The 13,289-nt window shown below is 47.5% G+C and overlaps 1 protein-coding gene across 4 annotated transcripts in view; it reads right to left on the minus strand.

The window, feature by feature from the left end:
• Positions 1 to 13,289, minus strand: part of ptprt (protein tyrosine phosphatase receptor type T) — a 540,461-nt gene that overhangs the window by 73,833 nt on the left and 453,339 nt on the right. The window lies entirely within an intron of this gene.

Consider the following 13,289-nt stretch of genomic DNA (forward strand, 5'->3'; position numbering starts at 1 on the left):
CAAGCCCTTCGGCCCAGACTTTGCAAAATTCTTAACATAATACACTTAAACTGCACAGAAAGCAGAACAAAGCTGGACGCTAGAGGATAACTTGGTTTTAATTCAGATTTCCAGTAGTGCATCAGTTTAATGATCTCTGCATGGAGTGCGTGAGTAAAGCTGGCTGTAGTACTGATTTGAAGTCACTAGAAGTCACTGTATGACTTAAGAAGCATGATTACCTTTCTGAAGATAGACACAGAGTGCTGGAGTAACTCAGTGGGTCAGGCAGCATCGCTGGAGAACATGGATAGGTGACGTTTCACAGTGGATATATTTAAGGGAAAGAGATAGATTCTTGATTAGTATGGATGTCAGGGTTATGGAGAGAAGGCAGGAGAATGGGGTTAGAAGATGAGATAGATTGAATGGCGGAGTAGACTTGATGGTTAAATCTACTCCTATCACTTATGACCTGATGACCTTATGATTTTCTCAATGAAGCCAGGTTTGTGAATGCTCAGCTTTCCCTTCTTGAAGCTAACAATCAACTCCTTGCTGAGGTTGAGAGCAAGATTGGTGTTCTGGCAATTCTATCAGATTATCGAGCTTTCACCAACTAAATTCCTAAATTTCTCTTCGAGGGGATCAGGAGAGTTTAAACACCGATTGGATACTTTAGAGTTGTCTGAAGAAGGGTCTCGACCCGAAACGTCGCCTATTCCTCCTCTCCATAGATGCTGCCTCACCCGCTGAGTTTCTCCAGCATTTTTGTCTCCCTTCGATTTTTCCAGCATCTGTAGTTCATTCTTAAACATTAGAGTTGTGAGTGTACACTTCATTACAGTTGAACCGCATGGAAACAGGCCCAATGGGCCGATGCCGACCAAAATGCCCCATCTACACTAATCCCATCAACATTAGGCTGGGTCAATGTGGCTTTGGAGACAGAATCTACACAGATACAACTTCAATGTCATTCATTCATCATCATTGTAAACATTAGCGTCGCAGTGGCGCTGGTTTCCGACGGGAACGGTGACGGACGCACCACACATCTCTGTCCTCCAGTTCCTGCGGACTTCCGCTGCTGGAAGTCTAGGATGTTGGTGTGCGTGTGTGTTTTATCATCATTCCTTACAATGCAATGTACGACAGTGATCGCAACTTCTACTGAAGTGTGGATGGCCGTTGGCTCGCTAGAAGCTCATCCGCCCTTTGACAGGTCTTGTTTTTGGTCCTGCTGGGGGTCCACAGCCCCCTCCTCACCTGGCAAACCAGGTGGGGGAGACGGTTTAATCGCCGACTATCTGACCATGGAGCAGGTAGCACGGGATTACACGGTACCCGTGGCAATGGATGGGAACTCCCCCCCCCCGACCTGAGATGTGGATATGGATGCTGTTTAATGTTACTATAAAATAACTGTCTAAAAGAGCATATGTACAACTCAATCGAATGTAATTACTTCTCAGTTATAGAGTCACACAATGTGGAAGCAGGCCCTTCGGCCCAACTTGCCTATGCCGACCAACATGCCCATCTACACCATCTGCCTGTGGTTTGGCCCATTTCCCTCTCAACCTGTCCTGTCCACGTACCTGTCTAAATGTTTAAACATTGTGGCCGGGCTTGAATGCCATCACCTCCTACAAGACGAAATCAGGAGGCAGCTCAATTGTCAGCAATGCATCAATGCGTTTTACACACGCTTTGATAGGGAGAACACTGATGTGTCTTCCCGAGCTCTCATTCACCGTGATGGTTTTTCAGTCATAGTCACAGAGGCCGACATCAGAAGATCCTTCAGGGGGTGAACCCTCGGAAAGCGCTTGGACCTGATGGTATACCCGGTCGTGTTCTAAAAACCTGTGCGGACCAACTGGCTTTAGTTTTTACGGACATTTTCAACCTCTCACTTCTGAGGTCTGAGGATCCCACCTGCTTTAAAAGGGCATCAATAATACCAGTGCCCAAGAAGAGTAAGGTGACGTGCCTCAATGACTATCGACCAGTGGCACTAACGTCTGTGGTGATGAAGTGCTTTGAGAGGTTGATTATGGTGCATATCAACTCCTACCTCGACAAAAACCTCGACCTACCGCAGTTCGCTTACCGCCACAACAGATCAACGGTGGATGCGATCTCACTGGCTCACCACTCCGCTGTTATTCATTGACTACAGTTCGGCATTTAATACAATCATCCCCTCCAAGCTGGTTACCAAGCTCTCAGATCTGGGTCTCTGCTCATCCCTCTGCAATTGGATCCTCGACTTTTCTCGACTCCTCATCCACAGACCACAGTCTGTCCGTATTGGTGGAAATGTATCATCCTCGATAACAATCAGCACGGGAGCACCTCAAGGCTGCGAGCTCAGCCCCCTGCTGTACTCACTCTATACTCATGACTGCGTAGCCGGTCATAGTGCGAACTCCATCGCTGACGACTGTTCGTTGATGACATCACTGTTGTGGGACATATCACTGATGGTGACGAATCAGAGTATAGAAGTGAGATCGACCGATTGACCAAATGGTGCCAGCACAACAGCCTGGCTCTCAACACCAGCAAAACCAAGGAACTAATTGTGGACTTTGGAAGGGGTAGGATAGGCACTCACAATCCCGTTTATATCAACGATGGTGGAAAGGGTCGAGTACTTCCTGGGTGTGCACATTTCCGAACATCTTTCCAGGTCCCAGCACGCTGATGCGATTATAAAGAAAGCACATCAGCGCCTCTACTTCCTGAGAAGATTACGGAGAGTCGGTATGTCAAGGACTCTCTCGAACTTCTACAGGTGCACAGTAGAGAGAATGCTAACTGGTTGCATCGTGGCTTGGTTCGGCAACCTGAGTGTACAGGAGCAGAAAAGATTGCAGAAAGTTGTGACCACTGCCCAGTCCATCATCGGCTCTGACCTCCCCTCCATCGAAGGGATCTATTGCAGTCGCTGCCTCAAAAAGGTAGCCAGCATCATCAAAGACCCACACCATCCTGGCCACACACTCATCTCTCCGCTGCCATCAGGAAGAAGGTACAGGAGCCTGAAATCTGGTACATCCAGGTTCAGGAACAGCTTCTTCCCCACAGCCATCAGGCCATTAAACACAACATCAAACAAACTCTGAACTATAACAGCCTATTGGATTTTATCTGTTTATTTATGTGTATATATATGGTCTATGGTATATAGACACATTGAACTGCTCTGTTGTTATGATTACAATATTCTGTTGAGCTGCAGATAGCAAGAATTCCATTGTCCTATCTGGGACACATGCCAATAAACTCTCTTGACTTGCCTTGCCTCAACTACCTCCTCTGGCAGCTCATTCCATCACCCACCACCCTTTGTGTAAGAAAGATCTTGCCCCTCAGGCTCCCCTCACCTTAAACCCAAGTTCTTCTTTGGAAGATATTTAAAACTTGCCGTCCATTATTCCCCACGGTTCGCGCGTTTAAAAAACAATGGACAAAGTATCACCGGAGTCGACGTACAGCGAGATATTTCTAGTCAATAACATTTTTGCCGTGTCAATGTGAACTAATTCACACTGTGTGTGTTTCCAGCAGTTTCTAATTCACTTCATGATGAGAATAATTGAAAGGCGGTGAAGTAGAACAGCACTTGCAAGCGAGCGTGGTGCCAATTCCCATTGCAATGGGAGATGATATCCGGGCATGGACACATGTATAAATAATGATGCATCTCAGTCCCTCGGAGTGCAACATTACCCAGGCGTGGAATATGTTGCGACATTAGTTAACTGGCATTTAAATCGAAGGGGGGGAGAGGTTTTAAGACCCGGGGAACAGGCCTGATCATTATCTCACTGAGCCGTGAAGAATTGATTTACTATTGTCGCATATACCAACATGCAGTGAAAAGGTTTGTTAGAATGCTATCTGTCAAGTCAAATCATACTCTACATGGGTACAATCAATCCTTACACATGTACTACAGGTCTTGCAACAAGAAGAGGCTGCAGAATATTGCCTGACAACATTAGAACGTTATAGTTGGAGAAAAAAGTGCAAAGTGCACAATGAGGTAGGTTGGAAGATCTGAACTGCGTCTGAAGAAGGATCTCGACCCGAAACATCACTCATTCCTTCTCCCCAGAGATGCTGCCTGTCCCGCTGAGTCACTCCACAATTTTGTGTCTAGATCGGGACTCACCCTAGCTTAGGGGAGGGAGTGAGATTCAGTGGGCCAGAAGTTGTTGCTGAGTCTGGTGCTAGGTGTTTTTGTATCTTTTGCCCGATGGGAGAAGGGAGAAGATGGCCTGACCAGGGTGAAAATGGTCCTTCATTATGTTGAGGACACAGAGTGCTGGAGTAACTCAGCGGGTCAGGCAGCATCTGTGGAGATAGGTGACCTTTCGTGTCATATTTGGTCATAAGTGATAGGAGTACAATTGGGCTATTTGGCCTCTCAAGTCTACTCCGCCATTTAATCATGGCTGATCTATCTCTCCCTCCTAACACCATTCTCCTGCCATCTCCCCATAACCTCTGACATGTGTTGTGACCCTTTTTCAGACTGAAGACACATGTCCCTTCATCGTGTAGGCTGCTTTCCCGCAGCAGGGTGAAGTGTAGATGGAATCAATGGTGTAAAGTGTGGTCTGTGCGATGGACTGGGCCACATCTACAATGGTGGGGAGTGTGGCCTGTGTGTGGGACTGGGCCACATCTACAATGGTAGGGAGTGTGGTCTGGATGATGGACTGGGCTACATCTACAATGGTGGGGAGTGTGGTCTGTGTGATGGACTGGGCCACATCTACAATGGTAGGGAGCGTGGTCTGGATGATGGACTGGGCCACGTCTACAATGGTGGGGAGTGTGGTCTGTGTGATGGACTGGGCCACATCTACAATGGTGGGGAGTGTGGTCTGGGTGATGGACTGGGCCACATGTACAATGGTGGGGAGTGTGGCCTGTGTCGATGGACTGGGCCACATCTACAATGGTGGGGAGTGTGGCCTGTGTCGATGGACTGGGCCACATCTACAATGGTGGGGAGTGTGGCCTGTGTCGATGGACTGGGCCACGTCTGCAGCTCTCTGCAATCTCTTGCAGTGTTGAGCAGAGTCTTTCCAGAGGTGAGGAATGATACAAATATGTTGGGTTTGGGCATCAATACATTGCTGGGGAACTCTTTGCCCATTCCCATGGCAACAGGATTGAAATACCTCAGCAATGGAGAGACATGGAACAAAAATCTGCATTTACTTAAACTTATTGAATCCTTCCTGGTGCAAAGCCGATCCCAGCCCAAACACCATGGGGTAGTTGGGAGCAAGACGTGCGGAGCGACTGGGGGTGGTTTTCCAGAAGGCGTTATTTCAAGATGGCGGGGGTGTGTGTCAGTGTGTGGGGATCGCTGGTCGGCGTGGACTCGGGGAGCCAAATGGGCTTGTTTCTGGACTGTATCTCTAAACTAAGCTATAGTACAGCACAGGAAGAGGCCATTCAGCCCACAATGTCCGTGCCCAACATGATGCCAGGTTAAACTCACCTCCTCTACCTGCTCGTGATTCATATTTCAATTCAACTTTAATGTCATCGCACAAATACAAGTATCAGTACAACGAAATGCAGTTTTGCGTCAGACCGTAGTAGTTGTACATAAAGAGAAAAAAAACAAGAAAAAAATAGAAAGAGAGAAGATACAGAATAATCAGGAAATACAGAATGATTAAACAAAGGGGGACGGAGGGACCAGAGAAGTCTATCGTCGGGACTCCGAGTTCAGCAGTGTGATTGTGTTGTTATAGAAGCTTTTCCTCATCCTGCTGGTACGTGACCTGAGGCTCCTGTACCGCCTCCCTGATGGGAGGAGGGCAAACAGTCCATGGTTGGGGTGTGAGGGGTCTTTGATGATCTTCCCAGCCCGACTCAGACACCGTTTTCGGTGGAGGGCATCCATGGCAGGGAGCGGGGCACCGATGATGTGCTGCGCGGTTTTCACCACCCGTTGTAGTGCCTTCCTGTCCGCAGCAGTGCAGCTGCTGTACCATACTGTGAAGCAGGTGGTCAGGATACTCTCTATGGTACAGCGGTAAAAGTTGGTCAGGATCTGGGGGGACAGGTGGGCTTTCTTGAGCCTCCTAAGGAAGTAAAGGCGCTGCTGTGCCTTTTTGATCAGCTTGGAGGTGTTGAGGGACCAGGACAAGTCCTCCGAGATATGCACTCCGAGGAATTTATAGCTGGAGACGCGCTCCACCTCAGTCCCGTTGATATGGATGGCGGTATGACTGCCTCCTCTGGTCTGCCTGAAGACATATCCATGTGCCTATCTAAAAGCCTCTTAAACACATTGATCATATCTGCCTCCACCACCACCCATGGCAGCGCGTTCCAGGCACCTGCCACCCTCTGTGTAAAAAACTGACCCCACACATCTCCTTTAATCTGTGTTCCTCTCACCTTGAAGCTATTATTTGATATTTCCATCCTGGGAAAAAGGTTCTGACTGTCTACCATATCTCTGCCTCTCTTAACTCTCATACACTATGCTGTATCCCCTCAGCCTCTGTTGCTCCAGGGAGAACCATCCTAGTTGGTGCAACTGCCTCTTGCAGCTAATATCTCTAATCCAGGCAGCATTCTGATACTTGTGTAGGAACGAACTGCAGATGCTGGTTTAAACTGATGATAGACATGGAGACATGAAGCTGGAGTAACTCAGCGGGACAGGCAGAGCTGTCTCTGGAGAGAAGGAATGGGTGACGTTTCTGGTCAAGACCCTTGTTCAGACTCATATCTGAAGAAGGGTTTTGACCCGAAACGTCACCCTTCACTCCAGAGATGCTGCTTGTCCCGCTGAGTTACTCCAGCGTTTTGTATCTAGCATTCTTCTGCATCCTGTACAAAGCCTGCACATCCTTCCTGTAATGGGGCGGGCAGGACTGCTTGCAATGCTCCAGATGCTGCCCAAGCAAAGTCCTATAGAGCTGCAGCATTGCGTCCTGAATCATGTCCTCCACTCTGCCCGAGAGCCTTTGGCTGGAGAGTGCGGTGTTTGCCGACTGGCTCCCTTCCTTTTTTTTGTTTAAAAAATAATTTATTTAATTGCAACAGGATACAAAAACAAAAAACCGAAACCCCACCACCGTTACAAAATCATTAAACAACGATGTTACAGATATTCTAATAACTACTATACAACCCCGGTAAAGGGGCAACACATGGCTCGGGCAAAGCCCTGTTCCGCCTGGCACCGTGACTGGCGGATAGCCAGCTTGGCCAGGCCTAGCTGTCAGAAGCCTTGCACTGGCCATCTCCGCATATGGATGGACAAGGGCAGATTAATTCATCTTGGACCAACAATGTTTTCCAACGTCAGTTATTTATTTCCTGGCCAACAAGCGCGGTGACAGCGGAGGAAGCTGGGGAGATGATTGCCTTCTCCGCGTGTGCAGCCTCTCACCTCCCTTACATGGAGGAGATGACGGACAGAGGCAGCAAAGAACAATGACTGGAATTATCTGGAGCTGTGAGACGTGAATGATCCACAGGAGACTGCGGTGTGAATCAGTGAGGAACGAAGATTGCCGCTTCCATGGATCAATGTTGCCGCTAGTTTTACACAGCAATTTAAAACATTGCTGGAAGAAGGGGAATTATCTACACCAATTGTAAAACTCCATTAATTTAAAGGAACAATCACACTAGTCAACAGCTCTACTCAATAACCAAAAATCTGTAGCCTCCTTTTGCTCTGGTATTTTATTTAATTCACAAATTTAATCAATAATGTTTTATTATTAATGTTTAATGTTTTACTTATGTTTAGTGTCATTCCTGTCGTTGTCACTTGCGGGCGGAGCACCAAGGCAAATTCCTTGTATGTGAATATTTGGCCAATAAACTTATTCATTCATTCATTCAACTGCCATGTAAATCCATCTTTCTAACAGATGAACGCAGTTCACTGGAAGTGTCAGGTAATCTCCCGCTCAGCTGCAGAAATGAGCTGAACGCTGTCATGGCTGAGCTCATCACACACAATTCACCTTGAACTGCCCACAATTAAATAATTTTTAATACTGATGACATTACCTGGGCTTGCGGGCTTGTTATATTATTCCATGTTATGCATATATGGTATATTATTTCCTATATGTTATGTTATACCATATAATATATAGTATGGACTGAATATATGGTGTAGGAAAGAACTGCAGATGCTGGTTTAAATCGAAGGTAGACACAAAGTGCTGGAGTAACTCAGCGAGTCAGGCAGCATCTCTGGAGAGAAGGAATGGGTGACATGGTGTGTGTGAGGTTCCAATATCTAAAGGGGCTGCTCCTTGCCTTCTGGCTGCACTTCACACCCACCACCCTCATCTTTGGACACCCTGTGCATAGGGGAGAGGGTTTGGGGCTGAAGGTGTCCTGGTTGGGTCGCTCCTGGGCCTGGCCAAACTGGGCACTGCGGGGGGAGTCTCTGAAAATTTAGTGTCTTAGATAATTTGATGATTTTGTTTTATCACAGTGGGCGTTCTCACGGTTTTTGTTTCTAAATATTATTTTGTTTATTAATTGAATAAATTATTTTTGATTAAAAAAAAAGGGAACCTACACAGCCAAAGAGAGAATATGCAAACTCCACACAGACAGCATCCGAGGTCAGGAAGCTGCTGGTATTATAGTGGATATATGGGGCATTCTAACTAGTTTAGAGTAGAGATACAGTGCGGAAACAGGTCCTTCAGCCCACCGAGTCCGTGCCGACCAGCGATCCCCGCACATTAGCACTACCCTACACCCACTAGGGCCAATTTTACACATACACCAAGCCAATTAACCTACAAACCTTTACGTCTTTGGAGTGTGGGAGGGAACCGAAGATCTCGGAGAAAACCCAGGCAGGTCACGGGGAGAACGTACAAACTCCGTACAGACAGCGCCCGTGGTCGGGATTGAACCCGGGTCTCCGGCGCTGCATTCGCTGTAAGGCGGCAACTCTACCGCTGCGCCAGCGTGCCACCCAGAGCGAACTACTTCACATCATTTTACACTGGTTGACATAATTTCTCCCACACTGGTTTAATGGGAGTTCTGTATTTTAAGAGTAGTTTAGTCGTCTACTGATGTCAATTTAATTGAATGACAAATTATCTATTTAAGCATAATTTTTTTTCTATTATTGCATGGTCTTTATTTCACTAATCAGCTCATCTGTGAAAGGAACGATGATAAAGATTTACATCAAACCAATTGGACAAGGACAAATGTAAATCATTTTTAAGATCAAAATTTTCAAAACACTTTTATTAAGGCAATAATCATGCCCTAATATGAAATGATTTGCAAATGATCAGTGCCCTTGGCAATACTCCATTAATTTCCACATTAATTATTATAAATGATAAAACTAATTCTCAGGAGATGACGATCCTATTACTTTGGGAAATAAAATAAGTTGGGTATAACTTGGAAGATACCGAATAGATTTTGCAATATTTTTACTATTCTGTTTTCATATAGAACATCATATAATTGTGGGTAGTTTTGACCTCTGAGGTTGTGGAAGCACATTCTTGCTATTGAGGGAGTGCAGCGTAGGTTCACCAGGTTAATCCCCAGAATGGCAGGACTGACATATGATAAAAGAATGGGTCGACTGGGCTTGGATTCACTGGAATTTAGAAGGACGAGAGGGAATCTTATAGAAACATGTAAAATTCTTAAAGGATTGGACAGGCTAGATGCAGGAAAAATGTTCCCGATGTTGGGGGAGTCCAGAACCAGGGGTCACAGTTTAAGAATAAGGGGTAGGCCATTTAGGACTGAGATGAGGACAAACTTTTTCACCCCGAGAGTTGTGAATCGGTGGAATTCTCTGCCACAGACGGCAGTGGAGGCCAAGTCACTGGATGTATTCAAGAGAGAGTTAGATTTAGCTCTTAGGGCTAACGGAATCAAGGGATATGGGGAAAAAGCAGGAACTGATTCTGGATGATCAGCCATGATCATATTGAATGGCAGTGCTGGCTTGAAGGGCTGAATGGCCTACTCCTGCACCTATTATCTATGTTTCTGGGACCAAGGATTACACTAAGCTGATAAATAAGCATTGTTGTAACAACATAGGTTCTGAATGTATTGGCCAGAGTATATTCTTTGTCATTTTAATAATGTGTAAATGTCGCATCAAACACAACAGTTAAACTGGGAATATAATTTCAGTGAATATTTTATTATGTTTCTTTGCTCATGTATGCGGCTGTGGAAGCCGGTGCATTTCCTGCATGATGGTGATAATGTTGTCAGCTGGGCATTACTCTCTCTGGCAGATGGAGTGCTCACACTGCAAAGCCGGCCGCCTTACATCATGGCCTGTGATGGACTCATCAGAGAATTAGTACTGCTTGGGAAGCAGCGTTAACCTGCTCAGCCCCTAGACTGCTACGTGACCTCTTGCCGAGTACACATATAATCTCCTCATTAGGGTGGTCACGGTGGCGCAGCGGTAGAGTTGCTGCCTTGCAGCGAATGCAGCGCCGGAAACCCGGGTTCCATCCCGACTACGACTACGGGCGCTGTCTGCACGCAGTTTGTACGTTCTCCCCGTGACCTGCGTGGGTGTTCTCCGAGATCTCCAGTTTCCTCCCACATTCTCTCAGGTCTTCCTGCAACTTTTGACGGATGGGGAATAATAAAGGGCAGGCAACCCAGGTTTTGGGTTGAAACATTTCTTCCGACTGATTTACAATTTATGGTCAAGTCAATTAACCTGCAAACCTACACGTCTTTGGAGTGTGGGAGGGAACCGGAGCACCCGGAGAAAACCCACATGGTCACAGAGAGAACGTGCAAACTCCACACAGACAGCACCGGAGGCCAGGATGGAACCCGTGCCTCTGGCGCTGTGAGGCAGCAACTCTACCACTGCGCCACTGTGCTGCCCCAAAAACACAACGTTAGTGCGCCCCAAAATAATGAGTGGATAAGAAAGTGGGTTAACATAGAACTAGTGTGAACGGGTGATTGGTGGTCGGCATGGACTCGGTGGGCCGAAGGGCCTGTTTCAACGCTGTATCTTTCAATCGCTGCAGCCATTGTGCAGACATCAAGCTTGCACAAAGTTGCGACAGTGATCGGAACATCCTGGCTGGGGGATAAATATGGACTGGAATATGGAGGCAGAAGCTACTCACTCTCTGAAGCTGCAAGATGGAAGGGTTTGTATCCAGGAACGGCTGATGTTTGAAGCAGGGTCTCGACCAGAAGCGCCAGCCATTCCTTCTCTCCAGACGTGCTGCCTGTCCCGCTCAGTTACTCCAGTATTTTGTATCTATCTTCCGTTTAAATCAGCATCTGCAGTTCCTTCTCATACATCCCACTGTAATCCTAGATAACGCTCCTCACTGTCCTGTATTCCACCAATTCTGGTGTCGTCTGCAAACTTACTCACATGTTAACACAATTGTCATCCAAATCATTCATATACAGTCGATGACAAACAGCAGAGAGCCCAGCATGGATCCTGGTGTCACACCACTAGTGAGTGGACTCTGATCTAAACAACGTACATTCACTAACACACACTCAGTCCTTTAATCCCCTAACAACCAATTGTGGATCTGATTGGTGACCTCACCCTGGATCTACTGTTGCCAACTGTCCCGTATTAGCCGGGACATCCTGTATGTTGGGATAAATTGGTTTGTCCCGTACGGGACCGCCCTTGCCCCGTATTTGACCGCTACTACTCGGGTGGAGGGGACAGTCGGGTTGGAGCGCCGCGTCCAGCCCCGCATCGCCCGTCCAGAGGTAGTGCAGCCCATGGAGCGCAGCAGCAGCAGCAGCAGCAGCAGCAGTGCCTCGCCCGTGCCCACGTCGGTCGGTCGGTCGGCAGCCCGGCCAGCTGTCCGACCTTCGGGCCTTCGCTTACCGCCGACACCACCACCACCCCTCCTTCTCATGGCCGATCATCGGTTCATGAGTTGGATGAGGTGCCGGACGGGACGTGAGGCCCGGGCCAAAACTCCTCAGCTGGCCCGCTGGTTGGGCTTTGCGTGCAGTCCAGCACCCGCGGGCCAACTCATCATCCACCCAGCCACGGCCGAGTCGGTCAACGAATTGCCGTCGGGCATTTGTCCCTTATTTTGATCTTTTGTCCCATATTTGGGAGTGAGAAAGTTGGCAACATCTACCTGGATCCCATGTGATTTAATTTTCCACACATGCATAACATGTGGCACCATGTCGAAGACCTTGCTGTAGTCCATGTAGACGACATCCACCTTTGTCAATCCTCTTCACAAATCACCACTTCAAAAAAACTCAATCAAATCTGCCAGGCCTGATCTCCACGCTGCATCTCAATAGACAATAGGTGCGGGAGTAGGCCATTCGGCCCTTCGAGCCAGCACCGCCATTCAATATGATCATGGCTGATCATCCATAATCAGTACCCCGTTCCTGCCTTCTCCCCATATCCCCTGACTCCGCTATCTTTAAGAGCCCTATCTCGCTCTCTCTTGAAAGCATCCAGAGAACCGGCCTCCACCGCCCTCTGAGGCAGAGAATTCCACAGACTCACAACTCTCTGTGAGAAAAAGTGTCTCCTCGTCTCCGTTCTAAATGGCTTACCCCTTATTCTTAAACGGTGGCCCCTGGTTCTGGACTCCCCCACCATCGGGAACATGTTTCCTGCCTCTAGCGTGTCCAAGCCCTTAATAATCTTACATGTTTCAATAAGATTCCCTCTCATCCTTCTAAACTCCAGAGTATACAAGCCCAGCCGCTTCGTTCTCTCAGCATATGACAGTCCCACCATTCAGGGAATTAACCTTGTGTGCAGTTTGGAGTATTGCGTGCAGTTAATGGTCGCCCCTCATTATAGGAAAGAAGTGGAGGCTTTGGAGAGGGGGCAGAGGAGATTCACCAGAACGCTGCCTAAGTATTTCAGCTACAGGGAGAGGTCACCTGGTGAACCTACGCTGCATTCCCTCAATAGCAAGAATGGTCTCAAATCAGGAGACCAAAACCGCACACAATACTCCAGGGGTCTGGAAACTAAACTGAAACTACACACAAGGAGAGGGTGTTGGAAGTACAGTCACGCTCTTGCCCTGAATGCAATGACGGAACGGAATAACAGCGGCTCAGAGTCTGGCTATTGTCTCCTGCAACCAATGATTGCCTCCGGGTGAATGTTCCTAATAGCCTCCCGCACAGCTGTGCCTTGGTTGTTATTGTTGAGACACTGAAGACATATTGGAGACTGACTTCAATCAGGACGAAGGAAAGAGGACACATGAGAACACTCAGTGAGAAGACAG

The sequence above is a fragment of the Leucoraja erinacea genome, chromosome 21 (assembly GCF_028641065.1).
Source record: "Leucoraja erinacea ecotype New England chromosome 21, Leri_hhj_1, whole genome shotgun sequence".
NCBI lineage: Eukaryota > Metazoa > Chordata > Chondrichthyes > Rajiformes > Rajidae > Leucoraja > Leucoraja erinaceus.